Genomic DNA, 18,538 nt, shown 5'->3' with positions numbered 1-18,538 from the left:
GGGGAAATTTTTCCGCTACATTTAGCGGGAAACTTTTTCCGCTAGATTTAGCGGGGACATTTTTTTACTAGATTTAGCGTGAAATTTTTCCGCTAGATTTAGCGGGGACATTTTTTTCTCCTAGATTTAGCGGGAAATTTTTTCCGATAAATTTAGCAGGGAAATTTTTCCGCTAGATTTAGTGGGGAAATTTTTCCGCTAGATCTAGCGGGGAAGTTTTTCCGCTAGATTTAGCGGGGAATTTTTCCACTAAATTTAGTGGGAAAATTTTTCTGCTAGATTTAAGGGGAAATTTTTCCGCTAGATTTAGCAGGGAAATTTTTCCGCTAGATGTAGCGGGGAAGTTTTTCAGCTAGATTTAGCGGGGAAGTTTTTCCGCTACATTTAGCGGTGAAATTTTTCCGCTAGATTTAGCGGGGAAATTTTTCCGCTAGATTTGGCGGGGAAATTTTTCCGCTAGATTTGGCGGGGAAATTTTCCCATAATGCATCGCGCGGTTACGCCGACCGGAAACGGGCGCCTAAGAGCTGCGCTCTAAAAGACAGGACTAGAGGTTTGGTATCAGAAATTTAGTATTTATCGGCGCCTCGGTAAAAGATTGTTATAAAGAGGACAAGCGTACGCACCTTAATGGACTTGAAAGAAGTTTGTCTAAAATTCTAAAGAATTTTGGAGATACGCGAAACAGCACCTTCAGAAAAAAAAAATTTGAACATTTGCCTTTGTTATGGTGCGGGGCACAAATCTTTACCAGCTGAAGCAGCAAATAGTTTTGCTGACTTTTTTTTGTTCTTGCTACTTGTCACAGCTATTGAGTAATATTAATACCTGGTGTAGAACGGGATGAGTTTTTGTTTGTTATTGTCAACATTGAAGACATAATCGAAGCAATAAGTCAAATGAAACCGAAATGTTCTACGGGTAATGATGGCATACACACTTTTATTTCCAAAGTTGCTGTGCTATATTTTTTCCTGTTTTGTGTAATATTTTCAATTTTTCATTTTAACAAAGACTTTTTCTTGAGATCTGGAAGTTCGCCGTTGTTGTTTTTGTATTAAGAAAAGGTGATTCTTGTTTAGCTAGTAATTATCGGCCAGTGTCATTGTTATGTGTATTCGCAAAAGTTTTTGAAAAAGTAGTTTATAAGCGTGTTTACTTTTACCTGAACACTGTGATATCAGATGAACAACATGGTTTTTTAAGAAGTAGGTCTGTAGAGTTCAATTTGTGTCCGTTTTAAGTTACACTGCACCAATTGTTACTAGTAGAGGTAAAGTTGACGATATCTACCTAGACATGTCTAAAGCATTTGAATGCGTCAATCATGATTTATTGTTACGCAAGCTGGCCTCACACTGTTTTAGCCGGCATTTGTGTAGTGTAATCGTCACAATTCGGTTCGTGTCAATGGTACCTTCTCCGAACAGTTTATTTCAACGTCTGGCGTGCCGCAGGGCTCAGTTCTTGGCCTGCTTTTGTTCCTGTTCTTTGCAAATGACATTGCTTATTGAGTAAGCAATACTAGCATCCTTTTGTTTGCTCGCAATGTTAAGTTATTTCTAAGTGTGAAGTCACTACCCGAGTGCTCTCTTCTCCAAGCTGATTTACATCGAGTTTCGAGATCGTGTTTAAAAAACAGCTTGCTACTTAACCCCTTGACTGTACCTAGCACAGATCTCACGACCACGCCAGGTGCGTGAGCTGGCTACAGAAGTCACCTAGCGGGTCGGGAACATAAGGCCTCACTCTACAGTTCCGGTATCCGGTTTTTGTGTTGGTTGGTAACGTGTTCTTCTAAAAAGTTACTACTACATACTTGGTCGGTCTTTCCTCACCATGCCTGCATATTGTCACGAATGACAATTGGTGAGGCGATGGTAACTGAACGAACTAAACGTTTAATGGGGCGAACTTGTGCATCCCCGACCCCCCCCCCCCCCCCCAAAAAAAAAAAAGGCAATCAAAGAAAGCAGAGCGTCGCGGGCGTCGAAGTCGGCGTGACACGTATGTACACGCGTTGGCTTCTCGAACAATCGGCCTAGAAGGTTTGAAGATGAGAACAGTCGCACCTCGAACTAGCAACAGGATTCTCGAATTTACTAAAACACTAAATTGCAAGGATAAACAAAGGAGGCGTCGCTCCCACGAATCGAACTTTGGCACTCGGCGTGGGAGGCAGGCACGATAACCGTTAAACCGTGGCCGCGCTTTTTTTTTTTACTTATTGTTGGTGTTTTTACAGAGACTCGCGACGCATTCAAATGAAATCCAGCTACTATGCTAGAGTAACACAGAGATTGCAGCGCTAACGTGGAGAATGGATTAAAACTCTCTCAAACCTTTCAGTTCTTCAAAATTTGGCAACCACTCTAAGGTGGGGAACGCAGTTTTGTAAGCTGCAGTCAGTTCACAATTGTTGCAGTGTAATATTTCCGTACAGGCCATATGAAAACATCAGCATTTCTCACAGCCATTCGACTTTTCCAGATGCTATGAAGACCGATGAGCGTGATCATATTGCCGCGCGCAGACTTGCAGAAGGTTCTCGTTTATTCTTGCTGCGAACATAACTTCTATCGTTTTTGTTGTTCTAGAAAGTGCGTGTTCATTTTCGCCCCAAGCGCGCTACGCTCAAACGTTCCCCGCCGAATCTTCGAGATAGTGACTCATTCTAGATAAGAGGCCGCCCGCGACTTTGTCGAGTCAGTTTCGCCCCAGCGTTCGACTCTGCTGCTCCGCCGACTTCGACGCTCGCGACGCTCTGTTATTACCTTTTGTACCCTTTTATTTTTGGCACAAGTTCGCCACATTAAACGTTTATTTCTTCCTGTTTATTTATTGTTTTTTAGTCACCACCCGTGACATTTAGGTGGAGGTGCGGGGTACGACGCATGCCCGTGCAGCGCTCTCCTCCTAGTTCCCGCAGTGCAAGTCCGAACCCAGCCTCCCGAGGACCGAGCGAAGACCAGATCGAGACCCGATTCAGTCGCCGCACCGAAGGTCTACCCCCGGAACACGGACTTCTGCCACCCCGGACCAGGCAGCCAACGAGGCCGACGATGGACAACCAGTCGTCGCAGAACCCGTCCGCCACCGCCGTCGTATACCTTCCCGTCGCACCCCGGACTCCGACGCCATTCCACGGGGAGGTCCTGTTGTAGCGTGCGGATTGAGTTATCGCGACTGAGTCATCGCGGAAGCGCCGCCCGGCTCGTGACGTCATGTCTGTGATAAAAACGCTGCGCTCAGGAATAAAGCACTTCTTGTTCGCCAGCACGCCATGGTCAACAGTCACTTCATTTGGCGACGAGGCTGTCTACGTGCCCTCGTAGGCAACGGAAAGTGACAGCGAGGCGAGTGACGCGAAGGAACGCACGGCCACGGAAGAGCAAGCGCAGCTTGTCATGCGTTGAAGCCTGCCAGCGACGCTACATATTCCCGGAGTATGACATCGCAAGCAGCACGCCGGCCACCGCCTTCGTGTAGCGACAAAGGGCAACGAGCAACGCCCCGAGATTTCGCCTCGGGAACTCGACTTGAACAGCAACGGGGACAACCTGCTACGCAAGGGAACGTCGAGCGGATGAGTACTGTGTTTCTTTTGGGGTTCTGAAATGTCACGCTTGGGAAGAATATCGGAGTTTGACCCTAAGACACAGAACATTGAATCGTATTTGGAACGATTTGAACATTTTTTAGTGGCAAACGACATAAAGGACGAGAAAGTGCTTCCCGTATTTCTGACAGTGATAGGCCCTGAGGCTTATGAAGTGCTAAAGAGTCTGGTCGTGCCGGCGTCCCCTGGCGAGAAGTCGTATGCAGTTGTTAAACAGTTGTTAATAGAACATTACAGCCCTAAGAGTTCCGTTATAGCGGAGCGCTGTAAGTTCAACAGATGTGTTCGGGACGAACATGAAAGCGTAGAAGACTTCATAGTTGAACTGAAACACTTGGCTAGGAAATGCGACTTCGGCAACTTCTTGCAAGACGCCCTTCGGGACAGGCTAGTAGCAGGCATACGTAATGAAAAGAGCCAGCGTGCCTTGTTTGCCGAGGAAAACTTAACGTTTGAAGGCGCTTGCAAGATTGCGCTCGATCGAGAACTGGCGGCTCGAGACACTGCACTCATGCAATCGAGAGTCAAAGAGGCATCGTTAAACGCTATAAAGAGTCGACAAAAGGGACGATCAAAGGGCTCGAAACCTAAAGATATTCAAGGGCCTAAAAAGGAAAGGTGTGAAAGATGTGGTAGGAGTCATGCATCGAATGTTTGTTGGTACAAGAGCTTTGTCTGCCGCAAGTGCTCGAAAGTAGGACATTTGCAAAAAATGTGTCCAAACACAAGGGTGCCGAAGAACACGAATGCTCTGGAATGTTCTGACGAAGACACTGAGCATGACGTGTACCATTTTATAAATACGACTCAATCGTGTTACGAAGTGAGTGTTCAAGTTGAAGGGAAACCCTTAGTCATGCAAATTGACACAGGAGCGGCAGTCACAATTGTTCCTGAGAGCGTGTACGACTCTGTTTTTCCACATGTAAAATGTGGTCCGGCTAAAATGTCACTTCGCACGTACACTGGAGAACATCTGCAGCTCAAAGGACAGTGTGATGTCGCTGTTGTGTATAAGGGTCAAAGTATGACGTTGCCCGTAGTAATTGTCAAAGACAATGGAAGGAGGCTTCCAGTGCTGCTTGGACGGAACTGGCTCCAGCGTTTAAGGCTGGACTGGCATGAGATTGGCCAAGTCACAACGGAAGATAGGGCTCAGGCACTGCAAAGGAAATACCCTTCCGTGTTCTCAAAAACACTGGGCACCATACAGAAGTTCGAAGCGACGATCTTGCTGAAGTCTGGTTCGGTCCCTGTGTTTAGCCGTGCTAGACCTGTTCCCTTTGCTTTGCGAGAGCAGGTAGAAACCCAGCTGCGCAGCATGGTAGAAACGGGCATGCTTCGACAAGTAGCGCGCAGTGACTGGGCAACACCACTTGTCGTTGTCCCAAAAAAGGACGGTAGTCTCAGACTCTGTGGAAACTACAAGGTAACGATAAACCCTGTTTTGAAAACCGATCACTATCCGCTGCCCAGGCCGGAGGACCTGTATTCTGTCCTCGCAGGAGGCAAGGTTTTTTGCGTACTTGACCTCTCTGCGGCGTATCAGCAGGTGCCACTCACTCCAGAGTCCAGACCATTTTTGACAGTTAACACTAGCTTGGGTCTTTTTGAATTCCAACGCCTTCCCTACGGTGTGGCTAGTGCACCCGCAATATTTCAGTCTATGATGGATGAGGTGCTAAAAGGCATTCCGCACGTCGGATGCTACATTGACGATGTAATCGTGGCAGGATCTGACACGGCAGACTGCCAAAAGACTCTCGAACGTGTCTTGGGAAGGTTGCGTGAGTACAACATCACGCTCAACGCGGACAAGTGCCGTTTCTTCCAAGAATCCGTGACGTATCTGGGTCACACGGTGACCGCAGACGGGATTTACCCTACAGAGGCCAAGAAAAGAGCGATCTTGGCAGCACCTGAGCCCACCACCGTCACTGAATTGAAGGCATGTCTGGGCATGTTGAACTTCTATTCGAAGTTTTTAAAGAATGGTTCAACAGTCGCAGAGCCGCTTTATCGGCTTTTGAAAAAGGATCAAAAATGGTCATGGACGAAGGAATGCAGCGAGGCGTTTGCTAATACGAAAAAGTTGCTGACTAGCAGCCAGGTGCTGACATTCTATGACGTCGATAAGCCGATCGGAATGCTCTGTGACGCGTCCTCGTATGGCGTAGGAGCAGTTATCTTTCACGAGACTGCTGACGGCGAAGAGAGGCCTATCGCGTTTGCCTCGAGAACGTTAACGCCAGCCGAGAAAAAGTATGCTCAGTGCGAGCGCGAAGCTTTGGCGTTAATCTTTGGTCTCAAAAAGTTTCATCGCTATCTTTTTGGCAGAGAGTTCACAATCTACACTGATCATCAGCCGCTACTAGGCATTTTAGGTCAGGAAAGGCCTGTACCGACACTAGCTGCCGCACGAATGCAGCGTTGGGCCATGGTGCTGGCAGCTTATAAATATCGGCTGAAGTATCGCCGAGGGAAAAACATGGAAGTGGCTGATGCTCTGTCGAGATTGCCTCAGGCGGTGCCCGCTGAGGAAGAACCTGTTGAGTGCCTCTCAGTGTTTCAGTGCCTACCATTGAACGTAGAGGAGATTGCAAAGTTTTCAAAACGAAGCCTTACATTGTCCCGTGTTGCTGAGTTTACTCTAAATGGTTGGCCAAGACCGCACGCGCAAGAACTTGGGCGTTATTACGTGCGCCGCGACGAGCTTTCACTTGAACAAGGTTGTGTAACATGGGGTGTCCGTGTAGTGATCCCGGAACAGCTAAGGGACCGCGTGCTGAACTTGCTGCATGAGGAGCATCCAGGCGCCAGCCGCATGAAGATGCTGGCACGAAGTTTTGTATGGTGGCCTGGAATTGATGCGGCTATCGAGCATCACGTACAGAAATGCCAAATCTGCCAAGCAGTTCAGCCCGCCGCCCGTCCGGTACCACTGCATCCCTGGAGCTACCCTGCCCGGTGCTGGTCGCGTGTGCACGTGGATTTCGCTTCAAAGGGTGCCCATGTGTTTCTGGTGCTCATCGATTCATTTTCGAAATGGATCGAGGTTTGGGTGACGTCTTCTACATCCACCACTAAAACATTGGAAAAACTTCGAGGAGCCTTTTCTGCTTACGGTTTGCCCGAGGTACTAGTGAGCGACAACGGTCCGCAGTTCACGTCAGCTGAGTTTGCTGACTTCATGAACGCCAACGGCGTGAAACACATTCGCACCCCGCCTTACCACGCAGCCTCTAACGGTGCCGCAGAGCGCACGGTTCAAACTGTGAAACGAGCATTGCTCAAGCAGGTGCTCGAAGGCGAAGCAACCGGTCGGCAGTGTTCTCTTCAGGAAAATGTTGACAGTTTTCTGATCTGTTATCGCAACACACCAAACAGCGTGACTGGGAAAACGCCCGCCGAACTATTCCTAAGGCGCCAGCCACGCACAAAACTTTCCCTGCTTAAACCCGACTTTGCCGGCGCCATGCAACGCAAGCAAGAACATGTGAAGGAACAACGCGATGTGTCGCGAGGTGCTGAACGTGTGTTCAACGTGGGCGACCGTGTTTTTGTGAAAACAGTGCGCGGTGAGTGTGTCTCCTGGGAGGAAGGAATCGTGTGTCAGGTTGTCAGTGCTGCGACCTACGTTGTGAAAGTGCTCAACCAGCTTCGCTTCACGCACGCTGACCACCTGCGTCCTCGACATGCGGAACCCATCGTGAGACCGGGTCGTACGACTGTGGATGACGATCCATCGATACCGCCACCCACGAGCTTTCCAGCCCAGGTGCCGTCAGCACCACCCAGTGCGAAGGCACCGACGCTAGCGGCGCCACCTCCAGACGCGGCTGGTACGACGCCGACGCCTGACGCAACAGCACCAGCGCCACCCACAGACCCCGCCCGGGAAGGACCGGCGACACCTACTGCAGCAACGCCGGTTCCGTCTACGACAGCGGAGAAGCAACCCCTTCGACGAACTTCTCGCGCATGCAAGCCGCCTGACCGTTTTAAACCCGAGGACTTTAGGAAATGAACATTTTTTTTGCGTGAGGGGGAAGGAAATGTTGTAGCGTGCGGATTGAGTTATCGCGACTGAGTCATCGCGGAAGCGCCGCCCGGCTCGTGACGTCATGTCTGTGATAAAAACGCTGCGCTCAGGAATAAAGCACTTCTTGTTCGCCAGCACGCCATGGTCAACAGTCACTTCAGGTCCACGAGGACGTTGAAGATTGGCTGCAACATTATGAACGAGTTGCTCGCCATAACGCATGGACACCGGAGCAGTGCCTCCAGAACGTCTACTTCTCTTTGGAAGGCACGGCACGCACGTTGTTCGAGAACCACGAAGCGTCCATTGCGTCGTGGGAAGAATTCCAGGCCGAGCTGCGACGGACCTTTGCCAACCAGCACCGACGGCAGCGTGCCGAAGAACTCCTGCGAGCGAGAACCCAAAGGCCGACCAAGAGCGTCACAAGCTTCGTCGAAGACGTTCTTCACCTCATGAATCGCGCCGACCCAACCGCTCCCGAAGAGAAAAAGCTGCGGGTCTTGATGCGCGGTGTGAAGGAAAACATCTTCGGTGGCCTTGTGCGGAGCCCGCCTACCACCGTCGAAGCTTTCATCGCCGAAGCAACCAACATCGAGCGCGCGCTTCAGGCACGTGTTTCCCACTACCAGCGACATCCAGGCGTCGCTGCACCCACACTGCTTAACGGCGAAAACACTCTGGGCACGCCGGACATCCGGGAAATTATCCGAGAGGTTGTCCGGGAGGAACTGCGAAGGTTGCTGCCAACTACCAGCCGTCTGCCAACCCTTTCCATCGCCGAGGCTGTCCGAGAAGAAGTGCATCGGGCGTTCCAACCAGAGGTTCCCGTCACCACGGCGGCACCGGAGGAACCGACGTTGAGCTACGCCGCGATGGCCCGACGACCACCGCAAGCTCCCCGTCAAGCCACGTCGCCACCCCGAAGAGACGCCCCAACGCCGCAGTACCCCCGACGACAGGAAGATCAGGCGCACCCAGAGCAACCTGCGCCGAGGAAGACAGACGTCTGGAGGACGGCCGACCGACGCCCGCTGTGTTACCACTGCGGGGAAGCTGACCATGTGTACCGCCGATGCCTATACCGACGACTCGGGCTGCGCGGGTTCCACCCGAACGACCCGCGACCCCGTTATGGTGAACGCCCTCGGGAAATCGACGAGTACCTGCGACGACCTCAGTGCCCCGAGCCTGCGTTCCGTTGAGAGTTCCGGTCACCTTCGCCACGACGTCCAGCTTCGCCGATGCACCGACCCCGTCGTGAAAGCCTGTCGCCCCTCGCTCCACGCCGGGGAAACTAGGCGCGGCAACCCATGGAGGTGCAGTTGCCGAAGACGACCGACGCCAAGATCCTCCACGAACGTCGGAGGGCCCCCACTCGAACGCTACCAGAGACCGAAACGACGCCCCTGCAGCGGTGTCCAATAACCTGAATGTCGTCATTGACGGCCACGACGCATCAGCACTCGTGGACACCGGAGCAGACTACTCGGTCTTGATTGGAAGGGTCTCCCGCCGCCTTCGCAAAGTCATGACGCCGTGGGATGGACCCCAAATACGAACCGCAGGAGGACATCTCATCACGCCCGTCGGAAGGTGCACTGCTCGCGTCGAGATTCACGGCGAGACGTGTCCGGTAAAGTTCGTCGTTCTACAAGACTGTTCCAGAGATGTCATTCTTGGCATGGACTTTCTGTGTGAATACGGCGCCGTCATCGACCTGGGTGAGAACAGACTGACGCTGCGGAAGCCTCTTCTGCCTTCAGAGAAACCCCAAACAGGGTCAGCCGCCGTCCGAGTCACCACCGACCACGTGAACCTGCCGCCGCGATCAAGTATTGTCGTAACCGTCGTGGCAGATACAGCTACCTGCGGCGAAGTTGTCCTAGAAGGCAACCTTCAATTGCTCTTGGGAAGAGGAATAGGCGTAGCAAGAGGGGTAGCAGAACTCCAGAATGGCCGCACTGTGGTCCTCCTGACGAACTTCCGAAACGAAGCACAACACCTCACGAAAGGGGCAGCCGTTGGCCACGTCGAGGAACTCCGAAACTCCGCGGAAATCGCCGCCATTGCTGACGAATCCTCGCCACCTCAGCAAGACAGTACGTCGCCAGCGCAGCTCGACATTGACCCTAAACTTCCGGGCCCGAAACGACGTCAGCTGATTAACCTCCTCGTCGAATACCGCGACTGCTTTGCGACGTCGTCGAAGTTGCGCCAAACCGCCGTTGCGAAGCACCGCATCGTTACCGAGGACGACGCGCGCCCTGTGCACCGATCTCCATACAGAGTGTCCGTCAAAGAAAGGCAGGTGATCCAGGAGCAAGTTCAAGAGATGCTGAACGACGACATAATTCAACCCTCAAGCAGTCCTTGGGCCTCCCCAGTCGTACTGGTTAAGAAGAAAGATGGGACGCTTAGGTTCTGCGTGGACTACCGGCAGCTGAACGCAGTGACGAAGAAAGACGTCTATCCACTCCCCCGCATCGACGACACGTTAGACCGCCTGCGCCATTCTCGATACTTTTCATCGATGGGCCTGAAGAGCGGCTACTGGCAGATCGAAGTCGACGAACGGGACCGAGAGAAGACAGCCTTTGTCACACCAGATGGGCTGTACGAGTTCAAGGTGATGCCCTTCGGACTATGCACGGCGCCAGCAACTTTCCAGCGTTTCATGGACACCGTACTGGCAGGACTGAAGTGGCAGAGCTGTCTCGTCTACCTCGACGACGTCGTAGTGTTTTCCGGCGACTTCGACGAGCACTTGCGACGACTCCGAGCTGTTCTCCACGCCATACGGACCGCCGGACTCACCCTCAAGCCGTCAAAGTGTCGGCTCGCCTATGACGAACTGAAGTTCCTAGGTCACGTGGTTAGTAACGAAGGCATTCGTCCAGACCCAGAGAAGACTCGCGCCGTCGCAGCATTTCCAGCACCAAGAGACAAGAAGGCCGTGCGAAGGTTCCTTGGGCTATGTGCCTACCATCGGCGCTTCGTTCAAGATTTCGCAAAACTTTCCGCACCGCTCACAAACCTCACGAAGGACGCCGAGAAGTTCGAATGGGCCGAGGAGCAGCAGCAGACATTCGACGAGCTGAAGCGACGACTGCAGACTCCTCCTGTCCTTGGACATTTCGACCAGGATGCGGAAACCGAGATTCACACGGACGCGAGTAACGCAGGACTTGGCGCGGTACTGGTTCAAGTACAAGAGGGCACCGAAGGAGTCATCGCCTACGCAAGTCGGACATTGTCCAAGGCGGAGCGAAATTACTCCACGACTGAAAAAGAATGCCTTGCGGTCGTCTGGGCGATCACGAAGTTTCGTCCGTACTTATACGGAAGCCCGTTCCGCGTAGTCACGGACCACCATTCGCTCTGCTGGCTTGCGAACATCAAGGACCCGTCAGGACGCCTTGCGCGATGGAGTCTCCGACTACAAGAGTTCAACATGACCGTAGTCTACAAGTCAGGCCGCAATCACAGCGACGCCGACTGCCTGTCCAGAGCTCCCATCGAAACACCTTCCGACAGCAGCGACGACGATAACGACGAGTGTTTCCCGGGCGCAGTAAGCACCGACGACATGGCCCGACGTCAACGAGACGATCCTGAGCTCCGCGCACTAATAGAGCACCTGGAAGGGCGTGGGAGTGCCATACCACGTGTTTTTTCACGAGCCCTGCCGACCTTCGCCATTAGACAAGGAGTTCTCTACCAAGAGAACTTCGGCAACAACTCGATGTGGCTGCTGGTAATCCCGACCGACCTTCGAGAGGAGATCTTCCAAGCCTGTCACGACGACCCGACGTCCGGGCACCTCGGTTACAGCCGGACACTGGCCCGTATTCGTGAAAAGTATTACTGGCCCAAGCTCCCCAAAACGGTCCACCTATACACACGATCATGCCATGAATGCCAGCGACGAAAGAAACCTCCAACGAGGCCGGCCGGACTCCTGCAGTCAATTCCTCCGCCAACGGCACCCTTCCGACAGATCGGAATGGATCTACTTGGCCCTTTTCCACCGTCGACGTCGGGAAATCGCTGGATCATCGTCGCCACAGATTATCTCACGCGGTACGCCGAAACGAAAGCCTTTCCTTCCGGAACTGCTGTGGAAGTTGCCAAGTTTTTCATTGAATCCATCGTCCTCCGGCACGGCGCTCCCGAAGTCCTGATCTCAGACCGTGGATCCTCGTTCATGGCCCAGCTGACACAAGAAGTCCTTCGTCTCAGCCACACCAGCCATCGTCGCACCACGGCGTACCACCCTCAGACCAACGGGCTGACGGAAAGACTCAACAAGACCATCGCCGACATGATTTCCATGTACGTCGACGTGGAGCACAAGACATGGGACGAGGTGTTGCCGTACGTCACCTTTGCCTACAATACGGCCGTGCAAGAAACCACCGGGGTTACACCCTTTCAACTGGTTCATGGTCGCAAAGTGACAACAATGCTGGACGCAATGTTACCCCACGAACCGGCTGTCAACGGAAGCGACGACGCCCAGGTAGTTGCCCAACGGGCAGAAGAAGTCCGTCAGCTCGCCAGACTCCGGATTCAAGCCCAACAACGTATCGACACTGGCCGCTACAACCTTCGTCGCCGGGACGTCCACTTCCAGCCGGGAGACAGGGTGTGGGTCTGGACACCGATCCGCCGCCGTGGTCTCAGCGAGAAACTCCTGAAGCGCTACTTTGGACCCTACAAAGTGCTTCGTCGACTCGGGGATCTGAACTACGAGGTGATGCCCGATAGAACGCGGACTTCATCACGCCGCCCTCCAAGACCAGAAGTCGTCCACGTCGTGCGCATGAAGCCGTACTACGCTCGATAGGACTGTGGACCTTATGTGTTCCAAATGACTCTTTAGTTTACCGTTATTTGTTTGCTTTGTTTTCGGTTTGTGCTGCATCGGGACGATGCGCTTTTAAAGGTGGGGGGGGGGGGGGGGGGGGGATAATGCCGCGAGCAGACTTGCAGAAGGTTCTCGTTTATTATTGCTGCGAACATAACTTCTATCGTTTTGTTGTTCTAGAAAGTGCGTGTTCATTCTCGCCCCAAGCGCGCTACGCTCGAACGTTCCCCGCCGAATCTTCGAGATAGTGACTCATTCTAGATAAGAGGCCGCCCGCGACCTTGTCGAGTCAGTTTCGCCCCAGCGTTCGACTCTGCTGCTCCGCCGACTTCGACGCCCGCGACGCTCTGTTATTATCTTTTGTACCCTTTTATTTTTGGCACAAGTTCGCCACATTAAACGTTTATTTCTTCCTGTTTATTTATTGTTTTTTAGTCACCACCCGTGACAATATCTAAAGGAATCGTGTCATCGGGATCTGTGTTTAAATATCTAGTGCCATAGGAGGTTACCGGTAAATCTTTTTTCAAGGCTTTTTGCAAGACATGCCAATAGAACAAAGCATCCCAACACTATAAAAACATGTTCAATTGTTTCTGGTTTCTTACATAAAAAGCAATGGTCACCCCATGGAGCAAAAATGCCTTTGTCCTTCAGCCACTTCTTCACAGGAAGCGTATTTGTATGAAGTTTAAAGAAAAACGTTTTCACAAAAGGCTGGACGTGCATCCTTTTAACGCGTCTCAGAACATCTTATCTTGACGCTCGCAGCATCCGATGCGATACAATAGAATAGGGAAAAGAACATCATATAAATCATGCGTTAGGCGTTTTCGCGTTACTCCTGAAAGATATTCTAAAGAAAAACGAACAGACAAAATCTGAAATGCACTGAGTCGGCAAAACCCATGATTGTATGACGACACAACAAACAAAGGCACTTGTTCGGACAGTCTTGTTTGTATCACTATACGTATAAATGGATCTACTTGATCTCGAAGGAACATAAATCTTGATACAATCTGTTTGACCCATAGGTGTGACAACGAGAGGCCTCCCTTGGATACGCGACTAAAACGGTTGTCTCGGCTTAGTCTCTCCCAACTTGACCGCCATATGAATACCGCAAAAACACGATGAAATTTTTGAATGTTAATGCGAGAACAACTGATGACCTGTAGAACATACCAGATTTTGGCAATTAAAAACACATTGCATATTGTGGCGCGAGTGAAGACAGAAAAGGCGCATCCTTCCCACTTCTGCGCCGTTGGCCGAGTTTCGTCAACCACTGCCGACCAATTCGTATTACTTCTTTTATAATGTTGAAGAGGCACACCAAGATACGAGGAAGGCGTTAGCATAAAATTTATATCTTCGAACTGCTCTGGCCTCGTAGCCCACGAGCCATGCCAAAAGCCAACACATTTCTCCCAATTTACGGATGCCCCAGTTAACTAAAAAAAATGTTTTAACAGTGGACACAGTTTCAGAAATACTACTCTTATCGTGGCAAAACACAGCTACGTCGTCCGCGTACGCCAGCAGCTTGACCTCTATTGCATGCGGTCGAAAACCATGTATATTTTTGATATCAATGATGCTCAGACAGAAGGGCTCTAAATAAATATTTAACAATAAAGGTGAAAGCGGGCATCCCTGTCTTACAGACGACAGTATTGGAATGGGCTCCGAAAGACGACCGTTGACAATTAACTGCGTAGTACATCCGCTGTACGCCATTTCTGCTCCATTAAGGATCACTTGTATGTTCCCCTCCTGCAGGGCCTGCAACAGCCGCGTAGGACCGAACGCACTTGTTGGTCTCATGGCCGTACCGACGACACTGGTTGCAACGTGGTGTACGACATTCACAACGAATATGGCCAGTGCGGTGTCACTTGAGGCAGAGCGGGGCGCGTCCAGGTGCCACCACAAGCGTGATCCCACCGGCTATTCGTTCCTGGTGCGGTAGGGCTTCCACAGTGATACCCGCTTTCAAAGTAATGAGGGCTATCTGCGTAGTGGATTCGATTGCCTCGCACCCTTGCACTCGCCATTTTTCCCTTGTAACTTCAGTTACTTTCCCGTATTGCGACTGGGCGGTACGCACCTCGTCGTTCGAAACGTGGTGAGGTACCCAGTGGGTCTTGAGACGAACGTTCTGTCCATTGGGGTCGAAGACGAGGCAACGGCGGTCCTTAAGGAGAAGCTCCCGAGTTTCAACCAGTTTCTTTTTGCTTTCGTTGCTTTTGAAGGTCGCGAGCCACACGTGGTTCATCTGGTAAGAACCCAGAGACACCACGTCGGCGAACAGCCCTACGTGGCTCAATGCGTCTCGAAAATCCTCGACTCTGTACTGACGTCCTTTAACGTCCGCGTGCAGAAACACAGAATTTAAAACAATGCGACCAGTTGGCAGGGGTGGCAGATGAACACCATAGTCCAACTCAGCAGTAAATGCCTTATCGCCACGGCCCTGCTAAGCCGTTATCGCCGCTCCGTCGGAGCTTGACATTCCGCGACCGTACGCTGCGGTGTCCGGAAGTGGAATCAGACCGTGGCCGCGCTACTTACTTGGCTATCTGCGCGCGCGGCATTCCTCCCCCGTTTAGAAAGTGCATCGCTCCGATGCAGCACAGAACAAAAAAAGTAAATAAAGATAACGGCAAACTAAAGAGTCATTTGGAACACATAAGGTCCACAGTCCTATCAAGCGTAGTACAGCTTCAGGCGCTCGACGTGGACGACTTCAGGTCGTGGTGGGCGGCGTGATAATGTACTTGTTCCGTCGGGCATCACCTCGTAGTTCATCTCCTCGAGGCGACGAAGTATTTTGTATGGTCCAAAGAACCGTTTAAGCAGTTTCTTACTGAGGCCGCGGCGACGGATGGGCGTCCACACTCACACCCTGTCTCCGGGCTGGAAGTGGACGTCCCTGCGACGAAGGTTGTAGCGGCCCGCGTCGACGCGTTGCTGGTCTTCAATCAGGAGTCTGACGAGCTGGCGGACTTCTTCGGCCCGTTGAGCAACCGCCTGGGCGTCGTCGCCCTCATTGTCAGCTGGCTAATGGGGCAGCATCGCGTTCAGCATGGTCGTTACCTTCCGACCATGTACCAGTTGGAAAGGTGTGAATCCAGTAGTCTCTTGAACCGCCGTATTGTAGGGCAACACCTCGTCCCACGTCTTGTGCACTACGTCGACGCACACAGATATCATGCCGGCGATTGTGTTGTTGAGTCGCTCCGTCAGCCCGTTGGTCTGCGGGTGGCACGCAGTGGTACGACGATGGCTGGAGTGATTGAGCCGGAGGATTTCTTGGGTCACCTGTGTCATGAACGACGATCCGCGATCTGTAATCAGTACTTCGGGAGCGCCGTACCGGAAGACAACGGACTCGATGAAAAACTTGGCGACTTCAACAGGAGTCCCTGAAGGAAGGGCTTTTGTTTCTGCGTACCGCGTGAAATAATCTGTGGCGACGATGATCCAACGGTCTCCCAGGGTCGACGGCGGAAAAGGACCAAATAGATTCATTCCGACCTGCTCGAACGGTGCAGTTGGCGGAGGAATTGGTTGCAGGAGACCTGCCGGCTTCGTCAGTGGTTTCTTGCGTCGCTGGCAGTGTGGCACTCGTGGCAGGATCGGCTGTAGAGGCGGACGGTTTTGGGGAGCTTGGGCCAGTAATACTTTTCATGAATACGGGCCAGTGTCCGGCTGTATCCAAGGTGTCCAGACGTCGGGTCGTCGTCACATGCTTGAAAGGTCTCCTCTTGAAGGCCGGTCGGGATTACCAAAAGCCACGACGAGTTGTTGTCCCCGAAGTACTCATTGTAGAGTACACCTTGTCGAATGGCGAAGGTCGGCAGGGCTCGTGAGAAAACACTGGGCACGGTACTCCTGCGCCCTTCCAGGTGCTCGATTAAGGCACGCAGCTCCGGATCGTCTCGTTGACGTCGTGCCATGTTGTCGGTGTTCATTGCTCCTAGGAAGCACTCGTCGTCATCGTCGTCGCTGCTGCCGGAAGGTGTTTCGACAGGGCCCTTGGACAGGCAGTCAGCGTCGCTGTGCTTGTGTTCTGACTTGTAAACCACAGTCATGTTGAGCTCTTGTAGTCGAAGGCTCCATCGAGCGAGGCGTCCTTAAGGGTCCTTGAGGTTCGCAAGCCAGCAGAGCGAGTGGTCGTCCGTAACTACGCGGAACGGGCTTCCGTACAACTGCGGAAGAAACTTCGTGATTGCCCAGACGACCGCAAAGTGTTCTTTCTCAGTCGTGGAGCAATTTCTCTCCGCCTTGAACGATGTCCGACTTGCGTAGGCGATGACTCGCTCGATGCCTTGTACTTGAACTAGTACCGCACCAAGTCCTGCGTTACTTGCGTCAGTGTAAATCTCGGCTTCTGCATCCTGATCGAAATGTCCCAAAACAGAAGGCGTCTGGAGTCGTCGCTTCAGCTCGTCGAATGCCTGCTGCTGCTCCTGGGCCCATTCGAACCTCTCGGCGTCTTTCGAGAGGTTTGCGAGTGGTGCGGAAATCCTTGCGAAATCCGGGATGACGCGACGATAGTACGCGCAAAGTCCAAGGAATATCTGTCGGCGCTGGGAATGACGCGACGGCACGAGTCTTCTCTCGGACTGGGCGAAAGCCTTTGTTACTACCCACGTGACCTAGAAACTTCAGTTCGTCATAGGCGAACCGATACTTTGACGGCTCTAAGTTGAGTCCGCGGGTCCGTGTGGCTTGGAGAACAGCTTGGAGTCGCCGCAAGTGCTCGTCGAAGTCGCCGGAAAACACTACGACGTTGTCGAGGTTGAGGAGACAGCCCTGTCACTTCAGTCCTGCCAGTACGGTGTCCATGACACGTTGGAAAGTTGCTGGTGCCGTGCATAGTCCGAAGGGCATCACCGTAAATTCGTACAGTCCATCCGGCGTGACGAATGCTGTCTTCTCTCGGTCCCGTTCGTCGACTTCGATCTGCCAGTAGCCGCTCTTCAAGTCCATCGATGAAAAGTATCGAGAGTGTCGCAGCAGTGTCGGTCTAACGTGTCGTCGATGCGGGGGAGAGGATAGACGTTTTTCTTTGTCACCGCGTTCAGCTCTTGGTATTCCACGCAGAACATAAGCGTTCCGTCCCTCTTCTTTACCAGTGCGACTGGAGAGCATACCTCGGCAAACCTCACTCATGAGGGCCCTCACTCACCCTCACTCACCCTCATCTTCACAGGTGAGGTGAGGGTGAGTGAGTTTCTGAACCAGGAAAATTCATGAGTGTGAGGGTGAGTGAGGGCCGTGAGGGCTGTGAGGGCGGTGAGGGCTGTGAGGGCCGTGAGGGCCGTGAGGGCGGTGAGGGCCGTGAGAGCGGTGAGGGCTATGAGGGCCGTGAGGGCGGTGAGGGCCATGAGTGCGTGAGGGGCGTGAGGGCCGCAAGGGCGGTGAGGGGCGTGAGGGCGGTGAGTGGCGTGAGGGCGGTGAGTGGCGTGAGGGCGGTGAGTGGCGTGAGGGCGGTGAGTGGCGTGAAAGCCGTGAGGGCGGTGAGGGCTACGAGTACGTGAGGGCCGTGAGGGCGGTGAGGGCCGTGAGGGCGGTGAGGGCCGTGAGGGCTGTGAGTGCGTGAGGCCCCCTTCAGATCGAGCATCTTTCTCAGCAATTTTGATGTTAATGGCGGGTTGTTCTCTAGCTTTCCCTAGATCGACACAAATTACTGAGATCGGCTCCGGCTCGAAATAAGCAAGCAACTCGGAGCAATTCGAATACGTTTGAAGCGGCGGCATCCAATCAGGGATGCAAAATTTTCACATGATACCTCGTGCCGGTGATGATGACAGCGAAAGACTTGGTTCTGGTTTGAAATCGATCGTTTATAACGATCGATTTTTATAACGCGTAATTGTGTCTAAATAGTGCAAGAAAAATAAAACTTTATGATGACGATGGCAAATTGCAGCAATTGTTTGCTGCGTGTGATCGCGGGCGGCCCGTGTTGCTGGTGTTGCGACGTAAAGTTTCTGGG

At 52.4% G+C, this 18,538-nt stretch overlaps 1 protein-coding gene across 1 annotated transcript in view; it reads left to right on the top strand.

The window, feature by feature from the left end:
- Positions 1-3,541: 3,541 nt before the first annotated feature.
- Positions 3,542-18,538, top strand: part of LOC8043368 (talin-2) — a 292,667-nt gene continuing 277,670 nt past the window's right edge. Inside the window, exon 1 of the mRNA XM_040206599.3 lies at positions 3,542-3,590. The gene's annotated coding sequence lies outside the window, so the exon portion shown is untranslated. The remainder of the gene's footprint in view (positions 3,591-18,538) is intronic.

This window comes from Ixodes scapularis, unplaced genomic scaffold (assembly GCF_016920785.2).
Source record: "Ixodes scapularis isolate PalLabHiFi unplaced genomic scaffold, ASM1692078v2 PGA_scaffold0__279_contigs__length_252992795, whole genome shotgun sequence".
Classification (NCBI taxonomy): Eukaryota; Metazoa; Arthropoda; class Arachnida; order Ixodida; family Ixodidae; genus Ixodes; species Ixodes scapularis.
This window is presented reverse-complemented; position numbering and strand designations above follow the sequence as displayed.